Source organism: Pseudophryne corroboree, unplaced genomic scaffold (assembly GCF_028390025.1).
Source record: "Pseudophryne corroboree isolate aPseCor3 unplaced genomic scaffold, aPseCor3.hap2 scaffold_1934, whole genome shotgun sequence".
NCBI lineage: Eukaryota > Metazoa > Chordata > Amphibia > Anura > Myobatrachidae > Pseudophryne > Pseudophryne corroboree.
The window spans coordinates 71,536-84,006 of NW_026968574.1; the positions used below are offsets into that span (position 1 = coordinate 71,536).

General features: G+C 45.3%; 9 non-coding genes and 1 pseudogene across 9 annotated transcripts; 8 read left to right on the plus strand and 2 right to left on the minus strand.

Moving 5' to 3' along the window:
* The first annotated feature begins 27 nt into the window (after nucleotides 1-27).
* Nucleotides 28-190, plus strand: LOC135004418 (U1 spliceosomal RNA). Its single transcript, XR_010205190.1, has one exon. It is a non-coding gene; the product is annotated as a U1 spliceosomal RNA (small nuclear RNA).
* A 674-nt stretch (nucleotides 191-864) lies between these two features.
* Nucleotides 865-1,028, plus strand: LOC135004406 (U1 spliceosomal RNA). Its single transcript, XR_010205179.1, has one exon. It is a non-coding gene; the product is annotated as a U1 spliceosomal RNA (small nuclear RNA).
* A 152-nt stretch (nucleotides 1,029-1,180) lies between these two features.
* LOC135004417 (U1 spliceosomal RNA) lies at nucleotides 1,181-1,343 on the plus strand. The gene has a single exon (XR_010205189.1). It is a non-coding gene; the product is annotated as a U1 spliceosomal RNA (small nuclear RNA).
* Nucleotides 1,344-2,017: 674 nt separating this feature from the next.
* Nucleotides 2,018-2,181, plus strand: LOC135004404 (U1 spliceosomal RNA). The gene has a single exon (XR_010205177.1). It is a non-coding gene; the product is annotated as a U1 spliceosomal RNA (small nuclear RNA).
* Nucleotides 2,182-2,333: 152 nt separating this feature from the next.
* On the plus strand, nucleotides 2,334-2,494 carry LOC135004426 (U1 spliceosomal RNA). Its single transcript, XR_010205197.1, has one exon. It is a non-coding gene; the product is annotated as a U1 spliceosomal RNA (small nuclear RNA).
* A 673-nt stretch (nucleotides 2,495-3,167) lies between these two features.
* On the plus strand, nucleotides 3,168-3,331 carry LOC135004407 (U1 spliceosomal RNA). The gene has a single exon (XR_010205180.1). It is a non-coding gene; the product is annotated as a U1 spliceosomal RNA (small nuclear RNA).
* Nucleotides 3,332-3,483: 152 nt separating this feature from the next.
* On the plus strand, nucleotides 3,484-3,646 carry LOC135004419 (U1 spliceosomal RNA). Its single transcript, XR_010205191.1, has one exon. It is a non-coding gene; the product is annotated as a U1 spliceosomal RNA (small nuclear RNA).
* An 824-nt stretch (nucleotides 3,647-4,470) lies between these two features.
* Nucleotides 4,471-4,633, minus strand: LOC135004414 (U1 spliceosomal RNA). Its single transcript, XR_010205186.1, has one exon. It is a non-coding gene; the product is annotated as a U1 spliceosomal RNA (small nuclear RNA).
* A 152-nt stretch (nucleotides 4,634-4,785) lies between these two features.
* On the minus strand, nucleotides 4,786-4,949 carry LOC135004408 (U1 spliceosomal RNA). The gene has a single exon (XR_010205181.1). It is a non-coding gene; the product is annotated as a U1 spliceosomal RNA (small nuclear RNA).
* Nucleotides 4,950-8,446: 3,497 nt separating this feature from the next.
* LOC135004428 (U1 spliceosomal RNA) lies at nucleotides 8,447-8,625 on the plus strand (annotated as a pseudogene).
* The last annotated feature ends 3,846 nt before the right edge of the window (nucleotides 8,626-12,471 follow it).

A 12,471-nucleotide genomic window follows, 5' to 3' on the forward strand; every position in this document is an offset into this window, starting at 1 on the left:
CGACCCTCCCCAGCTCTAGCCCAACTCCTACTTACCTGCCAGGTGAGATACTATGATCATGAAGGTGCTTCTCCCAGGGCAAGGCTCACCCATTGTACTCTGGGTGTGCTGCTCCTGCGATTTCCCCAAATGTGGGAAACTTGACTGCATAATTTGTGTTTCCCCTGGTCGGCTCTCGTATAATTCAGATCTCTTTGTCACAGGTCTCTCTCCAGCCTAGTTTGCTGTCTGTTTCCACTTCTCTTTTCTTCAGCCGCTCCCTTCTATACCCTTGTGCACTATCCTGACTTCTCCTCCCGTCTGCTTACTTTGTGCCTTCCAATGCACAATGCAAACTACAGGTAGTGCTGCAGGGCCCACACCCTTTTACTTGCCTTACAGAGCAGCTCTGGAGCTGTTACAGTGCCCAGCTGCTGCAAGAAATCAGCTTGAATGCTTCAGGGGATGGGGCATGGCCAACATGAGCCCCACACCAAAGGAGGGTGGAGGTGTTTAATGCGAACTAGGGGTCATCCAAGCACCGCAAAAGGCCGCCATGCCCTGCACGCCCCTTTTCTCTTTTCATATGCAGATGAGGGTTGAAGCCAACTTTGACCCACTGCTTGGATGACATCACCGTATGCAAATCCGTCTTCTGCAGAACTTCCCCCAGGAATGCTTGCACTAGTTGTTGCATTTGGTTTGTTGTTTGGGGGTGCTTCAGTATTAGGCAGCCTTCTGCCCTCCCATGTTCATCTGAAAATATGTGTTCTCCCTGCAGTTGTTGTCCCAAGATGAGAGTTCCCTTGTGCTGCCTCAGTTGAATCTCCTTTACTTGACAGAGATGTGCATGAGCAGCGGCCCTCCCCAGCCCTATTCCAAATCATACTTATTTTGCATAGGAGATACCATGGTCATGAAGATTTTTCTCCCAGGGTGAGGTTCATTCATTGCATTTTGGGTATGCTGACCCCTGTGATTTCCCCAAATGTGGGAAACTTGACTGCATTATTTGTGGTAGTGGGAGACTGTGTTTGTGCTTTCCTCTGGTCAGCTCTGGTAAAAGTCAGATTTCTTTGTCTCAGATTTTCCTTTAGCCTTGTTCTTCTTTCGAGAGTTCCCTTGTGCTGCCTCAGTTGGATCTCCTTCACTTTACAGGGGGGTACCCGAGCAGCGACCCTCCCCAGCTCTAGCCCAACTCCTACTTACCTGCCAGGTGAGATACTATGATCATGAAGGTGCTTCTCCCAGGGCAAGGCTCACCCATTGTACTCTGGGTGTGCTGCTCCTGCAATTTCCCCAAATGTGGGAAACTTGACTGCATAATTTGTGTTTCCCCTGGTCGGCTCTCGTATAATTCAGATCTCTTTGTCTCAGGTCTCTCTCCAGCCTAGTTTGCTGTCTGTTTCCACTTCTCTTTTCTTCAGCCGCTCCCTTCTATACCCTTGTGCACTATCCTGACTTCTCCTCCCGTCTGCTTACTTTGTGCCTTCCAATGCACAATGCAAACTACAGGTAGTGCTGCAGGGCCCACACCCTTTTACTTGCCTTACAGAGCAGCTCTGGAGCTGTTACAGTGCCCAGCTGCTGCAAGAAATCAGCTTGAATGCTTCAGGGGATGGGGCATGGCCAACATGAGCCCCACACCAAAGGAGGGTGGAGGTGTTTAATGCGAACTACGGGTCATCCAAGCACCGCAAAAGGCCGCCATGCCCTGCACGCCCCTTTTCTCTTTTCATATGCAGATGAGGGTTGAAGCCAACTTTGACCCACTGCTTGGATGACATCACCGTATGCAAATCCGTCTTCTGCAGAACTTCCCCCAGGAATGCTTGCACTAGTTGTTGCATTTGGTTTGTTGTTTGGGGGTGCTTCAGTATTAGGCAGCCTTCTGCCCTCCCATGTTCATCTGAAAATATGTGTTCTCCCTGCAGTTGCTGACCCAAGATGAGAGTTCCCTTGTGCTGCCTCAGTTGAATCTCCTTTACTTGACAGAGATGTGCATGAGCAGCGGCCCTCCCCAGCCCTATTCCAAATCATGCTTATTTTGCATAGGAGATACCATGGTCATGAAGATTTTTCTCCCAGGGTGAGGTTCATTCATTGCATTTTGGGTATGCTGACCCCTGTGATTTCCCCAAATGTGGGAAACTTGACTGCATTATTTGTGGTAGTGGGGGACTGTGTTTGTGCTTTCCTCTGGTCAGCTCTGGTAAAAGTCAGATTTCTTTGTCTCAGATTTTCCTCTAGCCTTGTTCTTCTTTCGAGAGTTCCCTTGTGCTGCCTCATTTGGATCTCCTTCACTTTACAGGGGGGTACCCGAGCAGCGACCCTCCCCAGCTCTAGCCCAACTCCTACTTACCTGCCAGGTGAGATACTATGATCATGAAGGTGCTTCTCCCAGGGCAAGGCTCACCCATTGCTCTGGGTGTGCTGCTCCTGCGATTTCCCCAAATGTGGGAAACTTGACTGCATAATTTGTGTTTCCCCTGGTCGGCTCTCGTATAATTCAGATCTCTTTGTCTCAGGTCTCTCTCCAGCCTAGTTTGCTGTCTGTTTCCACTTCTCTTTTCTTGAGCCGCTCCCTTCTATGCCCTTGCGCACTATCCTGACTTCTCCTCCTGTCTGCTTACTTTGTGCCTTCCAACGCACAATGCGAACTACAGGTAGTGCTGCAGGGCCCACACCCTTTTACTTGCCTTACAGAGCAGCTCTGGAGCTGTTACAGTGCCCAGCTGCTGCAAGAAATCAGCTTGAATGCTTCAGGGGCTGGGGCATAGCCAACATGAGCCCCACACCAAAGGAGGGTGGAGGTGTTTAATGCAAACTAGGGGTCAGCCAAGCGCCGCAAAAGGCCACCATGCCCTGCACGCCCCTTTTCTCTTTTCATATGCAGACGAGGGTTGAAGCCAACTTTGACCCACTGCTTGGATGACATCACCATATGCAAATCCATCTGCGGCAGGCCTTCCCCAGGAATGCTTGCACTAGTTGTTGCATTTGGTTTGTTGTTTGGGGGTGCTTCAGTATTAGGCAGCCTTCTGCCCTCCCATGTTCATCTGAAAATATATGTTCTCCCTGCAGTTGTTGTCCCCAGATGAGAGTTCCCTTGTGTTGCCTCAGTTAAATCTCCTTTACTTGACAGAGATGTGCATGAGCAGCGGCCCTCCCCAGCCCTATTCCAAATCATACTTATTTTGCATAGGAGATACCATGGTCATGAAGATTTTTCTCCCAGGGTGAGGTTTATTCATTGCATTTTGGGTATGCTGACCCCTGTGATTTCCCCAAATGTGGGAAACTTGACTGCATTATTTGTGGTAGTGGGAGGCTGTGTTTGTGATTTCTTCTGGTCAGCTCTGGTAAAAGTCAGATTTCTTTGTCTCAGATTTTCCTTTAGCCTTGTTCTTCTTTCGAGAGTTCCCTTGTGCTGCCTCAGTTGGATCTCCTTCACTTTACAGGGGGGTACCCGAGCAGCGACCCTCCCCAGCTCTAGCCCAACTCCTACTTACCTGCCAGGTGAGATACTATGATCATGAAGGTGCTTCTCCCAGGGCAAGGCTCACCCATTGTACTCTGGGTGTGCTGCTCCTGCGATTTCCCCAAATGTGGGAAACTTGACTGCATAATTTGTGTTTCCCCTGGTCGGCTCTCGTATAATTCAGATCTCTTTGTCTCAGGTCTCTCTCCAGCCTAGTTTGCTGTCTGTTTCCACTTCTCTTTTCTTCAGCCGCTCCCTTCTATACCCTTGTGCACTATCCTGACTTCTCCTCCCGTCTGCTTACTTTGTGCCTTCCAATGCACAATGCAAACTACAGGTAGTGCTGCAGGGCCCACACCCTTTTACTTGCCTTACAGAGCAGCTCTGGAGCTGTTACAGTGGCCAGCTGCTGCAAGAAATCAGCTTGAATGCTTCAGGGGCTGGGGAATAGCCAACATGAGCCCCACACCGAAGGAGGGTGGAGGTGTTTAATGCAAACTAGGGGTCAGTCAAGCGCCGCAAAAGGCCACCATGCCCTGCACGCCCCTTTTCTGTTTTCATATGCAGACGAGGGTTGAAGCCACCTTTGACCAACTGCTTGGATGACATCACCACAAATCCATCTGCGGCAGGCCTTCCCCCAGGAATGCTTGCACTAGTTGTTGCATTTGGTTTGTTGTTTGGGGGTGCTTCAGTATTAGGCAGCCTTCTGCTCCACCCTCCTTTGGTGTGGGGCTCATGTTGGCCATGTCCCATCCCCTGAAGCATTCAAGCAGATTTCTTGCAGCAGCTGGGCACTGTAACAGCTCCAGAGACGCTCTGTAAGGCAAGTAAAAGGGTGTGGGCCCTGCAGCACTACCTGTAGTTTGCATTGTGCATTGGAAGGCACAAAGTAAGCAGACGGGAGGAGAAGTCAGGATAGTGCACAAGGGTATAGAAGGGAGCGGCTGAAGAAAAGAGAAGTGGAAACAGACAGCAAACTAGGCTGGAGAGAGATCTGAGACAAAGAGATCTGAATTATACGAGAGCCGACCAGGGGAAACACAAATTATGCAGTCAAGTTTCCCACATTTGGGGAAATCGCAGGGGCAGCACACCCAGAGTGCAATGGGTGAGCCTTGCCCTGGGAGAAGCACCTTCATGATCATAGTATCTCACCTGGCAGGTAAGTAGGAGTTGGGCTAGAGCTGGGGAGGGTCGCTGCTCGGGCACCCCCCTGTTAAGTGAAGGAGATCCAACTGAGGCAGCACAAGGGAACTCTCGAAAGAAGAACAAGGCTAAAGGAAAATCTGAAACAAAGAAATCTGACTTTTACCAGAGCTGACCAGAAGAAATCACAAACACAGCCTCCCACTACCACAAATAATGCAGTCGAGTTTCCCACATTTGGGGAAATCACAGGGGTCAGCATACCCAAAATGCAATGAATGAACCTCACCCTGGGAGAAAAATCTTCATGACCATGGTATCTCCTATGCAAAATAAGTATGATTTGGAATAGGGCTGGGGAGGGCCGCTGCTCATGCACATCTCTGTCAAGGAAAGGAGATTCAACTGAGGCAGCACAAGGGAACTCTCATCTTGGGACAACAACTGCAGGGAGAACATATATTTTCAGATGAACATGGGAGGGCAGAAGGCTGCCTAATACTGAAGCACCCCCAAACAACAAACCAAATGCAACAACTAGTGCAAGCATTCCTGGGGGAAGGCCTGCCGCAGATGGATTTGCATATGGTGATGTCATCCAAGCAGTTGGTCAAAGTTGGCTTCAACCCTCGTCTGCATATGAAAAGAGAAAAGGGGCGTGCAGGGCATGGTGGCCTTTTGCGGCGCTAGGCTGACCCCTAGTTTGCATTAAACACCTCCACCCTCCTTTGGTGTGGGGCTCATGTTGGCTATGCCCCAGCCCCTGAAGCATTCAAGCTGAATTCTTGCAGCAGCTGGGCACTGTAACAGCTCCAGAGCTGCTCTGTAAGGCAAGTAAAAGGGTGTGGGCCCTGCAGCACTACCTGTAGTTCGCAGATGGATTTGCCGCCATAGAATGCGCCTGCTGAATCGTGTTACAGATCCAGAGAGCAATAGTCTGCTTTGAAGCAGGGGTGCCAATCTTGTTGGCTGCATACAGGACAAACAGTGCTTCTGTTTTTCTGACTCTAGCCGTTCTGGCCACGTAAATTTTCAAAGCCCTGACCACATCAAGGGACTCGGAATCCTCCAAGTCACGCGTAGCCACAGGCATCACAATAGGTTGGTTCATATGAAAGGATGATTCCACTTTTAGCAGGAATTGAGGACGGGTCTGCAATTCCGCTGCCACCGCGCTACAACCCCGGCCGACGCAATTGCCGGTCTGAGTAAGGTACCAGAATGTGTGTAAATGGACTTTAGGGTAACCTCCTGCTTGCGGTCAGCAGGGTCCCTGATGGTAGCCGTATCCTGGGATGGCAGCGCTACCTTTTTGGATAAGCGTGTCAATGCTTTATCAACCCTAGGGGAGGATTCCCACCGTATCCTGTCCATTGGCGGGAAAGGATACGCCATAAGAATCCTTTTGGGAATCTGCAGCTTTTTGTCTGGAGATTCCCAAGCTTTTTCACATAATTCGTTCAACTCATGTGAGGGGGGAAAGGTTATCTCAGGTTTCTTTCCCTTATACATGTGTACCCTCGTGTCAGGGACAGGGGACTCTGTGATGTGCAAAACATCTTTTAGTGCAATAATCATATATCGAATACATTTAGCCAATTTTGGCTGTAACTTTGCATCATCGTAGTCGACACTGGAGTCAGAATCCGTGTCGGTATCTGTGTCAACTATTTGGGATAGTGGGCGCTTTTGAGACCCCGAAGGTCCCTGCGACATAGGGACAGGCATGGGTTGACTCCCTGACTGTTCCCTAGCTTCAGCTTTGTCTAATCTCTTGTGTAATAAGTTTACATTAGCACTTAAAACATTCCACATATCCATCCAGTCAGGTGTCGGCGTTGTCGATGGAGACACCACATTAATTTGCTCCTGCTCCTCTCTAGGAGAGCCTTCTACCTCAGACATGTCGACACACGTGTACCGACACACCATACACTCAGGGAATCCTCTTATCTGAGGACAGTTCCCCAACAAGGCCCTTTGGAGAGACAGAGAGAGAGAGTATGCCAGCACACACCCCAGCGCTATATGACCCAGGAAAAAAACACAATAATTTTATGTTTACCCAGTAGCGCTGTATTTCCATATATATATGCGCCTAATTATGTGCCCCCCTCTTCTTTAAGACCCTCTTTCTACCGTGGTATAAGCAGGGGAGAGTCCGTGGAGCTTCCCCTCAGCGGTGCTGTGGAGAAAATGGCGCTGGTGAGTGCTGAGGGAGAAGCCCCACCCCCTCAGCGACGGGCTTCTGTCCCGCTCAAATATAGTAAAAAAAAGGCGGGGGCTCTTATATATATATACAGTGCCTAGCTGCATATATATTTATTTTGCCAAAGAGAGGTCTATATTGCTGCCCAGGGCGTCCCCCCTGCGCCCTTCACCCTTACACTGACTGCCGTGTGAGAGGTGTATGGGAGCAATGGAGCACAGCTTTACTGCTGTGCGTTACCTCAGTGAAGATCATGAAGTCTTCCGCCGCCTCTGAAGTCTTCTTTTCTTCTCATACTCACCCGGCTTCTATCTTCCGGCTCTGCGAGGGGGACGGCGGCGCGGCGCTGGGACGGACGGCGAGGGTGAGACCTGCGTACCGATCCCTCTGGAGCTAATGCTGTACAGTAGCCTAAGAAGCAGAGCCTATCAACTCACAGAAGTAGGTGTGCATCTCTCCCCTCCGCCCCTCGATGCAGGGAGTCTGTTGCCAGCAGGCTCCCTGAAAATAAAAAAATCTAACAAATATACTTTCTGTCAGGAAACTCAGGAGAGCTCCCTGAAAAGCACCCAGTCTCCTCTGGGCACAGTAGTAAACTGAGGTCTGGAGGAGGGGCATAGAGGGAGGAGCCAGTGCACACCCAGATCTAAAGTCTTTCTTAAAGTGCCCATGTCTCCTGCGGAGCCCGTCTATCCCCCATGGTCCTTACGGAGTCCCCAGCATCCTCTAGGACGTAAGAGAAAAATTATGCTGGCAGAAAAATCCAATTGAGTGATTAAACAGCTCCAGAGCTGCTCTGTAAGGCAAGTAAAAGGGTGTGGGCCCTGCAGCACTACCTGTAGTTTGCATTGTGCATTGGAAGCCTAGTTTGCTGTCTGTTTCCACTTCTTTTTTCTTGAGCCCCTCCCGTCTATACCCTTGTGCACTATCCTGACTTCTCTTCCCGTCTGCTTACTTTGTGCCTTCCAAAGCACAATGCAAACTACAGGTAGTGCTGCAGGGCCCACACCCTTTTACTTGCCTTACAGAGCAGCTCTTGAGCTGTTACAGTGCCCAGCTGCTGCAAGAAATCAGCGTGAATGCTTCAGGGGCTGGGGCATGGCCAACATGAGCCCCACACCGAAGGAGGGTGGGGGTGTTTAATGCGAACTAGGGGTCTCGCACAATGCGAACTACAGGTAGTGCTGCAGGGCCCACACCCTTTTACTTGCCTTACAGAGCAGCTCTGGAGCTGTTACAGTGCCCAGCTGCTGCAAGAAATGTGAACTAGGTGTCATCCAAGTGCCGCAAAAGGCCGCCATGCCCTGCACGCCCCTTTTCTCTTTTCATATGCAGACGAGGGTTGAAGCCAACTTTGACCCACTGCTTGGATGACATCGCCATATGCAAATCCATCTGCTGCAGGCCTTCCCCCAGGAATGCTTGCACTAGTTGTTGCATTTGGTTTGTTGTTTGGGGGTGCTTCAGTATTAGGCAGCCTTCTGCCCTCCCATGTTCATCTGAAAATATGTGTTCTCCCTGCAGTTGTTGTCCCCAGATGAGAGTTCCCTTGTGCTGCCTCAGTTGAATCTCCTTTACTTGACAGAGATGTGCCTGAGCAGCGGCCCTCCCCAGCCCTATCCCAAATCATACTTATTTTGCATAGGAGATACCATGGTCATGAAGACTGTTCTCCCAGGGAGCGGTTCATTCATTGCATTCTGGGTATGCTGACCCCTGTGATTTCCCCAAATGTGGGAAACTCGACTGCATTATTTAATGCGAACTAGGGGTCATCCAAGCACCGCAAAAGGCCGCCATGCCCTGCATACCCCTTTTCTCTTTTCATAAGCAGACGAGGTTTGAAGCCAACTTTGACCCACTGCTTGGATGACATCACTTGCTGCCTTTCCAATGAAGCAAGTTTAATTTAATAATAGGTGAAAAACCATCCCTACAAAGGTGTTAATCAGATACTTGGCTTTGTGGACACTTTTCAGAGCACAAATTTGTTAGCATAAAATAAAGCCAGAAAATGAAGAGCTGTTTAATCACTCAATTGGATTTTTCTGCCAGCATATTTCTTTTTCTCTGCAACCCACTGCTAAATTGTGCTTCCTAGCTGTTTTTATAAAATCACTGAATCAAATCTAACTCTGATTACATCAGAGAAGGCCAGGTACCCTACACCATAACAGGGGAGTTTGAAATTTTGACTTGTCTACTTAAAGATCACCAAAATCTGATAACAAGGTCAATTAAGTCTCTGGGTGGGATTGAACCACCAACCTTTTGGTTAATAGCCTTACACACTAACTGATTGCGCCACAGCAACACTTTGCAAAAGTTCATACTGACAAAGGCTAATAAGCATTCATCTAGAACGATTCCTAGAAACATTTTAAAAAGTCAATAATGTGGAGAGTTTTTGTAAGATGTTTCTTCCATCAACCAATGAAGAAACACATTGGTACTTTCCCATGATGAGTGAGTGCTTCAGGATCTTTTGCACTTACATGTGCAGCAGAGTACTGTAATGGAAGTGCTGGGTCCATAACCCAGAGGTAGGCAGATTGAAACTATCCTCTGCTATATGCATTTTTTTTTGTTAATTAAAGTAATCCAAAACTGGGATTGATATTTTTGCTCTTTTATTTTTACTTAAAGTACAATAACTTTTACCATTTTAATTTGTTTTAATAGTATATTGACAGTATTGTTTTCTTTCAAAAATCCAATTAATTTTCTTTACCCGATTATTAAAATGGTAATTGACAAAAACAAACTACATTGTCACCAGAAGAGCAATACAAAATGTACAAGTGATATATTAAAATCATCTTTCCAGCTTGAATTTCAATGATGCATTGGGGCAATGATTTTGTGAGAAACATCTTCACCCTTAAATAAAGATTTTCTTAATTCCTTACCTGTGTGCTAATTAGATATCACCTTGTTTTCATATTAAACAGACTTCCACATGAGAAAACAGCAAAGATGCAGTGGCGTTAATGTTTCCTGGTGTCAACCTGTATTATTTCCGTAGATATTGAAATGAGGATGCATCTTGCTGCCTTTCCAATGAAGCAAGTTTAATTTAGTAATAGGTGAAAAACCATCCCTACAAAGATGTTAATCAGATACTTGGCTTTGTGGACACTTTTCTGAGAACAAATTTGTTATCATAAAAATAAAGCCAGAAAATGAAGAGCTGTTTAATCACTCAATTGGATTTTTCTGCCAGCATTTTTCTTTTTCTCTGCAACCCACTGCTAAATTGTGCTCCCTAGCTGTTTTTTTTATAAAATCACTTAATCAAATCTAACTCTGATTACATCAGAGAAGGCCAGGTACCCTACACCATAAGAGGGGGTTTGCAATTTTGACTTGTCTACTTAAATATCACCAAAATCTGATCACAAGGTCAATTACGTCCCTGGGTGGGATTGAACCACCAACCTTTTGATAAATAGCTGAACACACTAACCGATTGCGCCACAGAGACACTTTGCAGAAAATACATACTGACAAAGACTAATAAGCATTCATCTAGAACGTTTCCTAGAAAAACTTTAAAAAGTCAATAATCTGGAGAGTTTTTGTAAGATGTTTCTTCCAGCAACCAATGAAGAAACACATTGGTACTTTCGCATGATGAGTGAGTGCTTCAGGATCTCTTGCACTTACATGTGCAGCAGAGTACTGCAATGGAAGCATGCTGGGCCCATAACCCAGAGGTAGGCAGATTGAAACTATCCTTTGCTATATGCATTATTTTTTTGTACATTAAAGTAATTCATAACTGGGATTGATATTTTAGCTTTTATTTTTACTTAAAGTACAATAACTTTTACCATTTTAATTTGTTTTAATAGTATATTGACAGTATTGTTTTCTTTCAAAAATCCAAGCCACTGCATCTTTGCTGTTTTCTCATATGGAAGTCTGTTTAATGTGAAAACAAGGTGATATCTAATTAGCACACAGGTAAGGAATTAAGAAAATCTTTATTTAAGGGTGAAGATGTTTCTCACAAAATCGTTGCCCCAATGCATCATTGAAATTCAAGCTGGAAAGATGATTTTAATATATCACTTGTACATTTTGTATTGCTCTTCTGGTGACAATGTAGTTTGTTTTTGTCAATTACCATTTTAATAATCGGGTAAAGAAAATTAATTGGATTTTTGAAAGAAAACAATACTGTCAATATACTATTAAAACAAATTAAAATGGTAAAAGTTATTGTACTTTAAGTAAAAATAAAAGCTAAAATATCAATCCCAGTTTTGGATTACTTTAATGAACAAAAAAAAATGCATATAGCAAAGGATAGTTTCAATCTGCCTACCTCTGGGTTATGGGCCCAGCATGCTTCCAGTGCAGTACTCTGCTACACATGTAAGTGCAAGAGATCCTGAAGCACTCACTCATCATGCGAAAGTACCAATGTGTTTCTTCATTGGTTGCTGGAAGAAACATCTTACAAAAACTCTCCAGATTATTGACTTTTTAAAGTTTTTCTAGGAAACGTTCTAGATGAATGCTTATTAGTCTTTGTCAGTATGTACTTTTTGCAAAGTGTCTCTGTGGCGCAATCGGTTAGTGTGTTCAGCTATTAATCAAAAGGTTGGTGGTTCAATCCCACCCAGGGACGTAATTGACCTTGTGATCAGATTTTGGTGATATTTAAGTAGACAAGTCAAAATTGCAAACCCCCTCTTATGGTGTAGGGTACCTGGCCTTCTCTGATGTAATCAGAGTTAGATTTGATTAAGTGATTTTATAAAAAAACAGCTAGGAAGCACAATTTAGCAGTGGGTTGCAGAGAAAAAGAAAAATGCTGGCAGAAAAATCCAATTGAGTGATTAAACAGCTCTTCATTTTCTGGCTTTATTTTTATAACAAATTTGTTCTCTGAAAAGTGTCCACAAAGCCAAGTATCTGATTAACATCTTTGTAGGGATGGTTTTTCACCTATTACTAAATTAAACATGCTTCATTGGAAAGGCAGCAAGATGCATCCTCATTTCAATATCTACGGAAATAATACAGGTTGACACCAGGAAACATTAACGCCACTGCATCTTTGCTGTTTTCTCATGTGGAAGTCTGTTTAATGTGAAAACAAGGTGATATCTAATTAGCACACAGGTAAGGAATTAAGAAAATCTTTATTTAAGGGTGAAGATGTTTCTCACAAAATCGTTGCCCCAATGCATCATTGAAATTCAAGCTGGAAAGATGATTTTAATATATCACTTGTACATTTTGTATTGCTCTTCTGGTGACAATGTAGTTTGTTTTGTCAATTACCATTTTAATAATCGGGTAAAGAAAATTAATTGGATTTTTGAAAGAAAACAATACTGTCAATATACTATTAAAACAAATTAAAATGGTAAAAGTTATTGTACTTTAAGTAAAAATAAAAGAGCAAAAATGTCAATCCCAGTTTTGGATTACTTTAATTAACAAAAAAAAATGCATATAGCAGAGAATAGTTTCAATCTGCCTACCTCTGGGTTATGGACCCAGCATGCTTCATTACAGTACTCTGCTGCACATGTAAGTGCAAGAGATCCTGAAGCACTCACTCATCATGGGAAAGTACCAATGTGTTTCTTCATTGGTTGATGGAAGAAACATCTTACAAAAACTCTCCAGATTATTG